The following is an 11,699-nucleotide window of genomic DNA, read 5'->3' on the forward strand; positions in this document are numbered from 1 at the left end:
TACTGGCAGTTATTCAATGAGGGATCAGAAATAATAGCACATGCCTTACATGACCAATCACAGAGGAGAAATAGAGCTTGCTCCAAAGACTCTCATTGACTTTAAAGGGCTTTGGACCAGGCTCATAGTGAATTGCAACTATCACACAATAGAATCAGCAGTTGTAGCAAATAATTGAGAAGCAATTGAAAACCTTAAATGTGTTCACATAAACCTGCCATCTAATAATTGTGAATCCCAACCAAAAAAAAAATCACTGAAATTTAAGTTTGTTCATATACCATTTATAAACCCAAAAAAGGAGTGAATTCTTCAAATAAATTGTTCCCCACAAACAGTTAACCCATCTCCACTTAATACACAGGAACATCATACTCATTGCTTTTTGCAATCTTCTTTTGGTTATTTAAAGAGCACACGCTAAGCTTCATTCACAAGTATTCTCTTTCTGTTTCAGTTAATTCACTGCTAACTTTTTGTTAAGCTCTTTGCCTCTTATCAACAAGACCCTTTAATTGATATTTAAAATTTATATTCAGATTAACTGAAAGTATTGAAATTAGTACTTTTGTTCACATTTGTATTTGGAATATGTCCTTGGTTGATACAGCCAGATTTTGTAGCTAACAGGACATCTCCATGTGCCAATGTAAAGCTCAGAAAGATTTTTTTTTTAATGGAATTTGTTCTGAGGCTGCTTGGCTTAACTTCTGAGTTCAGAGCTGGGAAGAGGATAGGTTAGCAGTTGTGTGAGATTTTGGAAGAACTGTACAATAATACCCATTGCAACAAATGCTTAGAGCCTTTTCTATCTGTCCCTATTGGACACACACAGGTCCAAGAAATGTTTAAAATAATGTTTACATGAGGTAATAATAAAATACTTAAAATTTATTTTCATGAACTAAGGAACTCCTATTTATTTCTATGTATATTTCAGCAATGCAATGTGCTGAAAATTGTCACAGCTGACTTGGATCCAGAGACAGTTATATTAACCCTTTCCTCATCTTTGTGCTTGGATTAAGCACTAGAAGTAAATCTGATGGACAACATCACATTCTGTCCAGTGATGAATAACACTGTGCAAAGACTGTGTTCTCCTATGCTGAAATCTTTTGCAGAAGATCTGTTCTGCTGACCTCAATCTTGTCCCTCATAAAAATGAACAAAATCCTGAAATTTAGAAGCCAAAATAAATGACTTTTTGGTTTAAAAAAAATCAAGAAAACACACCTTTTAGCTTGTCCTGAAAATTATATTAAAAGAATAATTTGTGAAACAGATATATGCAGAGCATATAAAATGACACATATCATGCTTAGAATAAGGAACTGTAACCCTGACAATATATAATATACATGATACACATGCATATACCCTCTATACAACCCACATAATATATACATTGCACCTGTATACCATAGTGGTAGGCACCCCAGAAATATATCATTATACACCATGCAAACACACATAGTTGTTCTATATATTTTCATCTAAAATACTGCATATTAATTTCATACCTTTCTTATTAAATTTTATGTGAAATACATGCTTTTCTAGGCTAGTACTAAAAATATAAACATAGAGCAGCATGGCTTACTTTTTAAGAAATGTTTAAATAAATATGTACACATTTCATATGTCTTTACTTCCCTGATTCTCGGTGTGTTAAACTAACAGATTTTTTCAGTAGGCACTTGTACCATTTTAAATATATTTCTCCCCTAGAGAAGCCACTTCACTGAAATAAAAACTGAAGCTATTTGCACCTTTTCTATCCAGTGCAATGTTTAAAGAACTTAATGGCCTCTCCGTATTTTTAATGGCTGGGATATTACATAGCTAACAAACAATTTCAGAATTAAGTTACCACAGTTAGGAATTAGAAGCAGGTGGTACAATAATGGTGCTTTTTCATTTCATTTATTAGAAGGGGTGGGGGGGGGGAGCCCAACAACCTAGAGCTTCATTTATTTTCATCAGCTCCACAATAAGAGCCTGGCAATTTGCAACACCAAAATCATTTCAAGCACACATCACTCATTTCTTTAGTTTTAAAAGCTTCTTTGTGTTCCACCAAAATTTAAAAAGATAATTTATTTCCAGTTTAAAGTCCAATATGGTCTGTGCATCCTGGATGCTTATTAACACTATGTTGGCTTTCCTGGTAAGCAGATGGAGTGTCGGTTTCACTGCGGGAAATCCCCAAGGCGTGTGTGTGTGTGTGTGTGTGTGTGTGTGTGTGTGTGTGTGTGTGTGTGTGTGTGTTAAACACTCACAAACAAGGATTTAACAGCATCACCCCAAGCCAATTTCATTCTCCAAGTTTGCCTTGCGTTCTTGTTCATCAGCAAAACAGAGGGAGCCTCAGTGCTAGTGCTTCATGTCCCACCATGTCCAGTATATAAAGCACGTGCTAAACAAAGTGTTTTGGGTAATGTACCATTTAGTTAAGTTGCCTCTCCTCCCTAAATCTCCGATCATTCAACCTGCGTTATTTTTGCAGCATCTCTTGCTAGCTGTTCTTTCTGCATAGGCGAGAAGCTGAGTGACCCTGGTGCACCCCCTAGTGCTGAAGCTGGAGAAGTGTCCCTCTTTCCCTCGCCCCACCTCAACTGCACTATGCTGAACAAGAGACAAAGCTGGAGGAAGAGGCAAGTTGCAAAGGCAAGAGCATGTTCTATAATCACTCTTCTTTGCGTTGTTTCTTTAAACGCTGTGCAGTGAACATGATTTCTCTGCACCTTGCAAAGAGCCATTCTGCCTTCTCTCTCTGGTGACTCAAGCGCCTCCTGCAAATCCAGGGGGCTCCATACACAGTGTTGGCTGCTATGAGCCAAAGCCCAGGGGTCACTTTGTTAGTCCCTGCATCAATGTGACAATTTTACGTTGCTTCCAGACCCATTATTCCTTCATGTTCCTGTGCCAGAAGAAAGGTGTTTACAACGTGTGAACTTGCCTTGACTTCAGTATGCATGGGGATGAATGAGATGGTGAAGGAAATGTGGGTAATAGCCCATTGCTGGGAGTGATTATGTACTGTGCGGACATCCCTGTGTAAAATAGACAGGAACACACAATCCCTGAGACTTGGGGCCTTATTCTCATTTGCACTAAGGCCCCTTTACACTGCCAGACTGCCCTGCAGTTGAGAGATGGATTCAGTGCCCCAACAGTGCCTGCTGCGACAAGGTCTTAGCTTCACTAGTGGTAGCAGGACTCTTTCTTTTTACTTCCCTGAGATACCCCCCACCCCTTTCCTATATAGTAGAAATTCCAGTTCAAAATTTTTAATTTGTTCCTATTAGTTACAGCTGGCAGCTTGGGTGGGGAACAGAGCATTGCGTCTATTAGTCTGTTTAATAAAATTTATTTATATTGAGCACATAAAAGGTGTCCTGTAAATAAATAAGACAGATGTGTTCCCTGCCCTGAGGAGCATACAGTCTGCATATAAGACGAGATGAAACAAGTGAGAGCAACAAACAGTATGGGGGCAGTAGAAGAAAGTGGCACAGGAGTTGTTGCAAATATAAGATATGGCTGTTAGCTGATGACTCATGCTCTGGTCCTGCAATCGGCTGCACATGGATGCAACCACTGTGCCCTCGTGGGGTCCGGCTGAGGTCAGTGGGGCTTTGTGTAGATGGAAGAATGTGCCCATGCCATCAGTTGCAGATGGGCCCGAAGTAGGTGTGTTGTGCATGTGTTTTTAAGTGTAGGTATGCAGATGCCATAGACCCCCTTCTGGATCGACTGTCTTTTAGCTCACGTCTTAGTGCTTTTGATGCAGAGGAAACTGAGTTCTACTCCTACTGTTGCTGCAAAGCTCTGATTGGCCATAGCATACAGCACAGTGACAGTTGTGGAGGCCTCGGTGGCTACACATTTGTTACAATATATTGCAAATACATTCTCATTTGTGCATTCTGTTATGACACACCCTTTACTTTGGTCAAAGATTTCAACTCCTTCTGAGTGGCTTTCATCACAGTAGGAATTTCACAAGTAAATCACTAGCCTCCACGTTTGATAGTCTGTACTATAGAGATTTTCCATTCAACATCCACACATATTTAAATCAGTATGGGCAAACTTCAAAAGGTCTGGAGTATGGAATTGGTTAAGTACCTACAAGTTTGAGTGCTTAGCTGAACTATCCAAACATCTGGAAAATGTGGCAGGAATAATACTCTAACTGCCTCTATGGCAGCATGTTATTGTGTGTGTTATGGTACATCCGTCCCCTATACATCTGCATCAATGCCCACCTAGCATGCTAGGTTTACCCTGCACTCAGAGGCAAGTGCTGTAGATGGGCCATGCACTAGGCTCTTCAGGCTCCAGCCATCACTTCCAAGAACATTTGCACATTTCAGATGAGAAAAAGGGTTCCTTTACAAGGGCTGCTGCTACAAAAATTGCAAGTACTCTACACAGAGTGCCTTTAATGGTGATAAATTAAAATGATAAACCCAACAATTCCCATCCCTGTCCCTGGGGCCCAGCCAATCTAGGGGTGTAAAAGGTAACAACAACCTCATGTAACTCTTCTGCAGTGACCTCTCATCTGCAGGATGCAGCCCTGTATCTTCCTGCTGTGGCTACCGCTGCCCGCTGCCAGCAACGGGTGTGTCTCCATCCAGCTCTCAGGCCCTATAGCCCCAGCTCTCAGGTCTCCTACTTTCCATCCTCAACTAGCTGCTTCTAGCCTGTTGCTGCCGCACCACCACTTTTGCACTGGCAAGTGTCATGCGTGTTAAGTCTCTCTGCCTTCTTGCTGGAGTATGGTTTGGGGTTTAAGATGACAATCAGAAGCCAGGACCAGAATGGATTTCCTCACTCATGTTGCAGCACTGTGCTGTTTGTTAAGGGTATTATGGAGGGTTGTCAACTTCCTTCAAAGTATCAGCAGCAACATTAACCATAGGTCATAAAAAGACACTATAATACAGTGGTTTTCAACCAGAAGTCCAGGGGCCCTGAGGGGCTGCAAGCAGGTTTCAGGGGGTCCACCAAGCAGGGCCAGCATTAGAGTTGCTGTGGCCCAGGGCAGAAAGCCAAAGCTCCACTACATGGGGCTGAAGCTCTGGGCCCTGAGCCTTGCCACCCGGGGCTGAAGCCAAATCCTGAGCACTGTAGCTTCTCTGGGGGTCCCACACAATTGCCCTGCTTGCTACCCCCTAACATCGGCCCTGGCTTTTATATGCAAAAAACAGTTATGGCACTGGCGGGCCATGGAGTTTTTGTAGCACATTGGGGGGGGGGGGTTCAAAGACAAAGGTTAAGAACCCCTGCTATAGTAGATGAGGAGGGCTGGTCCAGTAGTTAGGCTCCTAGGCTAGGCCTTAAGTAGAGCTAGGTTCAAGTCCCTACTCAACCACAGACATCCTGTGTGAAGTTGGACAAGTCACTGAACCCATCTTGCCTCAGTTCCCCATCTTAAAATGAGGTTGATAGTGCTTCCCACCTCACTGGGTTGTGAAGATAAATGCATTAAACATTCTGAGGGACTCAGATAGTATGCTCATGGGGGCCATCAGTACCTTAGATAGACAGGCCAATAATCTAAGATGGCATGATAATTTCCCATAGTGTTGGGAACACTGGGGCATGGCCACTAGGTAACTCGAGGGGATGGAAGACCACGAGTGTCGATGAAGCCCCCTCGCACTAGGCCCCGGTGTCCTTGCACCCCCCCCCCTCCTGCCTGGAGGCACTCGCAGCAGCTCTGCGTGCTAGGCCCAAGTGTCCTTGGCCCCCCTGCCTGGAGGCACACACAGCAGTTATGCTGAGAATCTGCAACAGTATGTTGCAGAGTCAGACTGCCTGAAACTAAGCAAGGCCAAACAGGGGAGATATGGAAGAACAATGCTGAATAAAGCAGCTTTATGTATAGTTTAACAAATGATACAGAGAATCAAGGAACTAGCTGGGAACTGGATTGGCTGGCTATATGGATACTTGGAGCAGCTTGCTGTTGGATAAGTATGCTGGGAAAAAGGATGTATAAAAGCCTGTGTAACTTCCTGCTCTGTTGTACAGGATTTGAGATTCAAATCTCCCTGTACCTTTTTGAAGCTTCAAATAAACTTTTCTGCTTCTCCACCCTGTTGTGATTATTGGGTGTAGCACACCGGGTAACGAACCAACTCAAGCTGTTGTTCAGCCTCTTGGCACTGGGTGCCGGCAACAATAGGTATTGGCAGGTGTGTAGATTTAGCTACATTCTGTAGTAGTTAGGCACAATGGTTATACACACGATAAAAGGTGTCTGATTATTTGACAAAGTAAATAACACTGCAGGCCCCATGGAACAATTTACCAAGGGACATGCTGGATTCTCCATCACGGATTTGTTAAATCAAGATTTGATGTTTTTCTAAAAGATCTGGTTGAGGAATTATTTTGGGGAAGTTCTCTGGCCTGTGTTATACAGCAGGTCAGACTGGATGAACACAATGGTCCCTTCTGGCCTTGGAATCTATGAATATATCACCAGTGAAACTCTAACAGCAGAGATGAACTTGGCCTCAAATATTTACACAGCCATTCTGAACCTATAAGTAATAAACAGATATTTCAAAAGACTAATCGCTTTTATTTTGTGGAGGACAAAATCTACAGTTTCAATATTGGCCTCACTCATTGTCATGTTGCCATTGTTTTTATGGAAGCAGTCATTAATTAGTAGTTAAACAATGGGATAGAAAACAGAACTGCTTGGCTCCATTACCCACATTGCCACCTTAAACAAACACCAATTCTGCAACTGTCTGGGCAGACGATTGCACCCACAGGGTGCCCCACTGAAGTTAATGAGGGTCCATGCACACAGAGGGGGCTACCCACAGAGATTGTCACAGCAATAGTTACTGTAGGTGAAATCCTGGCCCCACGGAATTCAATGGGACCACGATTAATTTCACTGTGTGCTTAAATGTTACTACTTCTAAAATGGAAAGCTCAGTTAATTAGGGCTGGGGTCTGCAAATAATATTCCCCTTAAGCAGTTCCTGGCACTGCTCACAGAGTAAGGATCTACTCAGGCCAAGTTATATTGGCAAAATTTAGCCCTTAATATATATAAGGCAGTTCAACATGAAAGATTTTCCTGGGGTCTGTTAGCTAAAGAGTATCCAGAATTAAGGTTTACAAATGAAGTTATTTTAATAACTCTCAAATTGGTTATCACCATTTAGTCATCACCAAATTAGAAAGGCCATTAAAACATTGTTAGCACAGTGAGGTGAAAGAAAACAATGATAACTAGCTCAGTGATTTGAGCATTGGCCTGCTAAACCCAGGGTTGTGAGTTCAATCCTTGAGGGGCCCATTTTGGGATATGGGGCAAAAATTGGGGATTGGTCCTGCTTTGAGCAGGGGGTTGGACTAGATGACCTCCTGAGGTCCCTTCCAACCCTGATAGTCTAACCCTTTGCCCTACACTAGCACTTTTTATTATTCTAACATGTACCTCACACCCCAAGAAACAAGACTTTACTTAGGCACTTGCTTTTTATAGTACCTCTCCAGGAAAAGGTGGGCCCTGTTGTGATCTGGATGGAGCAATAACTCTAGTCCTCCCTGGACACTCCCTTATATAAATGGAAAGTCAAGCAACACCTGCCCCTAAAGGGAGCTTTATGTAGTGTTTTAGTTATACCACTCCCCAAACACACCCATACCTTCCCTCTATAGGGAAGTTCTACTAGAGCACCTGAACTTTTTCTTTGTCTGAGATAAGATATTAAGTGCTGTAACTTATCAAGCACAAAGTGTTATTGTTATTTGCTTATGTGTTTAAGTGAAGGATTTAATATTTCTCCCAGTGTAGCAGTGATGAAGTAATTCTTGGCACCAGAAGTGGTTTCTTTTGATAGATAATAGACTTGTTGTTTGTAACTAGAAAACATTTCCTTTCTGGTGATTGTTAAAATTTTCTTTCTCAGGGTAATGGGTAAGGGGATAGCGGTTCTGTTATACATTTGTCTGTGGAAGCTGATGCACGCTGAGGCCACTCAAAGGGGTTAATTTTATTTAAGCATTCAGAAATTAATATCTAATTAAACTTTGAAATGGAATGTTAAAAGCAGTGGGTGACAGACTGTCTGTAGGCGTGTCCCCTGAGGTGCTCCCTGTTTCGTGCTAACAGTCTCTTCTTTGCCTGTACACAGTCTGGCTCTAGCCAATATCCTCACTATTACAATGATTATTTTGCTCACAATAATTTTTTTTAATCTCTGCTCAGTTCTTACCCTGTTCAAACTCTCACTTGTTGCATCTCTGCTTCTGGTGTGTGTATCTGGGGAGATGTATCTCTTACTATTCTATCTGACCAGATGCTTTACAGTAGCAAGATAGGAACTTTGACAAAAGCGAGGTGACTTGGAGGTACAACAGCCACTCCAGACTTAACTCAAGCTGTCGTGAAATGGACTTCTAGGAATCACAGAATAGTATATGATGCCACCTATCATATGTCTAGAAATACCTAGCCCTAATGGAGTGAGTTAAAGACAGAGTGACAGCTTAAACTTTGATTTCCTTTTGGTATCTTATGTTGAAACCCAGGGCTTAATACTACTTTTTGATACAGATCCCATCTACCTTTGTGATAGGCACTTTCAAAATGCCTGTGGATGAATAAACGGCTGTGCAGAGCTGTATCTTGTAAAATCATTTCGGTCTCAATCCTGTGAGGGACTCAGTGTGGGCAGGCTCCTGTTAAAGCTAATGGGCATCTGCATATATAGGAGTCTGCCAGCATGCAGTCACTTGCAGGACTGTGGCCTTAGTGAGCTTGTTTTAATCACAAGTGCCTCTGACATTTCCCTTATTGTAATTTGATCATACATGATCAGTCACCAGTGGTGAGTTCCTTAATTTTTCTTTTGCACTTGATCAGCTTGCATCAGTATTGTTTCCATTTGCTTGTTGTTTTGTTTTAAACTGTGCTCTGTATGATATCACGAGGAAAATCACAGGCACATTAAGAATACTGTAGAGATAACAATGAAGGGGTGGCCATAAAAGCTGCTTTGACATCAGGCCAGAGGATTCCAAAATGAAGCTGAGGAGTGATATCCCAATGTTAGAGCAGTGAATAAAGCACTTTTGATTCTGGCAGAAGTGAACCTCAGAGGCATTAGGAAGCATGACAGAATAAGGCAATGAGAAGCTCAGAATATGAATTTTATTACCTTTTGAAGAGAAGGGAATTCATTTCAGTTAACAGAATGGACCAGGATGCTGCTTGCAATCATCATTGTGAGTTAAAAGCTTGTTCTTTTCTATTAACACAGTGTCATGAGTCACCCTTTAGGATTAGGAAAGTTCAGCCAGTACTAGTGCTCTGTTCAGCTGTCCACTAAGTATTTTATGATGCAAAACAGACAATGATGTGAATCTTTTATATAAGGGACAGGACTGGATAATTGTGTTTTAACATATACACGCAATGGCCTGTTCATTACAGTGTATATACCACTAGCTATCCTGCTAATGGAGATTCTCTGGTACCCCAGGCCATTAGGAGACTCTATGTCAGGCAGAGATCTGCATTCTCTCCTGGTGTTTATATGAAATTCCAAGTTGCTCAGGGAAGCCCTAACTGCCCGTAGGTTTGTTACGAAGTTCAAAAAAAAAAATCATGTGAATTTACTCTTTATGAACAGTTTTACTGACAACCCTGTATAATGAGGTCCTCTCTCCAGAAAGTCGGTACAGCGTTGTGAAGCAGCAGTGCTATTCTGCAGTGTGCCTTGCCTCTTGACATGGGGAACAGCCTTTTGCGATGAGAGGGTAATTCACTCATTGCCCACTAAGGGTTTGTCTACACAGAATTATTCAGGAACAGCTCCATGTGTAGATGATTCTGGAATAAAAGCACCTTGTTCCTGTTTAGTTTAACCCAGTGACCTACAATAGGAAGGAGAGTTTCTATCTTCTTGAGCCATCCAGTCCCTTTGGTCTTTGGACAGTAGTATAAAAAACCCGCCACCCTCCCCTTTGTTTCCATTAACAGGCCCTTCAGGTCCACAGACCAAGAACAATGTGAGCTGGATTGTTCTGGTGTCATCCTCTAGTCAGGATGCAGTATCCATACTGTGTAATGACATGAGATTCCATTTGCAGGGAGTCTCCTGTTGAATGCATAATGAAAATAATAAGCATTAGTGCCCTGCATCGTAAAGACACTTTTGGAGCTTTTGTAGTGCATTGTGTTAATATCACTTTGGATCTGAATAATAACAATATGAAGCCTTTATAGAATAGATTTCATTCCACTACACAAGTTCAGCACCATCTTTTCGCCCCCCTGCAGAGAGAGATGACACTGAAATGTTGTAACAGACAATAGTAAGTCAAGCTTGAAGTACACTGGCAGAGTGGTGTGGTAGCCAGAACAATCCCCGCCTACAATATACCTGGCCATTAGTTTATTTTCATAGACTACAAATTCACACCTTAATTTTCTAAAATATATATTAGCCATTGTTTATCATTTAATGCATAAAGAACTAAAACATCACAATAACAAGAGGCAGATTTAGCTGGTGCCAAGTTTGGCACATACTGCCTGGTCTCCAAATAAGCTAAACAAATTTCGCTGAAGAACACCTCTGACCCTGGAGCTGGTGAATGTCTCCTACTCTTCTTTGTCAGCTGGGAAGTGCTTAGATACTACAGTGGTAGTAGTAGAAAGTCCTTGGAAAAGATATTGCCTCCTCTTCCTGGTGGCACCAATCTCTTCCCCTCCAGTGATGATTGAAAGAGCCTCCTCTCTGTTGATCTGTTCTTGTCTCCAGTAATTGTGGATCTGCTCTCCTTGTCCTCTCTGGATCCTGTTCCATCTTTCTGCTTTATGGCTTCCCATTGGGTCTCTCATGCCCAGGGAGACTAAGTGCAACTCTTCTCTCTCTGACACCAGACTGATTCCCTCAGCTGCCCACTCCTACCACCTGTCTTTTCTTTCACTCAGCTGCTCAAGAGACCCAACCCAGACCTGCCTTTGGTGTTCTGTTTTTGTACAGTGCCTAGCACAGTAGGGTCCTGGTCTCTGACCTCAGCACTACGGTAGTCTAAATATGAAATAATAATAGGCAGATCTCTTTTGGTTCTTTTTGTGGAGCTTCTCCCATGAGTTTTGTGAGTGTTTTTCATATGTATTTACAATGTTGGTTTTGGACTTTGTGTGTTCTTCTGTGACTTTATATTTCTGAGGGTTGGAATTTATGCATGTTTTTACAAGTATTTTACAGGGTTGATTCTCGTTATGTGCTTGCTTTTATCCTATTTTTTGCATTTTTTACAAAAGATACCCTGTATCTTGAGTAGAAATTTACAATAGGTCAAAATGGAAGTAATATGTTACTAAATCAATGGTAACAATTTACACTCGCTGGGTAATCACTTTGTCTTGGTTTAAAGGACCACACAACGTACAGCTAAATAGAGAATTAGGCCTTGTTTCTTTAAGCCATGTTGTTAATTTGAAAAAGATTCACTGAATCCAGTGTGGTGCATTGCAAGTAATTTGCCAAATGCCATGTAATACAAACGGTGAGAAATGTCTTTCATATCCACTGCTGAGTGGCTTACACTCAGTGGAGGGATCAGAACTTTTTTTGGGTAAACAGAGCTGAGAGTTACACATTCTGCTCTATTGAGCAAACAGAAAAGATCTGCAAGTA

The 11,699-nt window shown here is 41.7% G+C and overlaps 1 long non-coding RNA gene across 2 annotated transcripts in view; it reads left to right on the forward strand.

Annotated features, from left to right (window-relative positions):
- Positions 1–2,664, forward strand: part of LOC125638911 (uncharacterized) — a 41,916-nt gene extending 39,252 nt beyond the window's left edge. The window contains exon 4 of one of the 2 annotated variants that reach the window (XR_012669050.1): positions 2,510–2,664. This is a non-coding gene — a long non-coding RNA (uncharacterized LOC125638911). The remainder of the gene's footprint in view (positions 1–2,509) is intronic. The other variant, XR_012669051.1, reaches the window with a different exon arrangement.
- The last annotated feature ends 9,035 nt before the right edge of the window (positions 2,665–11,699 follow it).

Source organism: Caretta caretta, chromosome 6 (genome assembly GCF_965140235.1).
Source record: "Caretta caretta isolate rCarCar2 chromosome 6, rCarCar1.hap1, whole genome shotgun sequence".
NCBI lineage: Eukaryota > Metazoa > Chordata > Testudines > Cheloniidae > Caretta > Caretta caretta.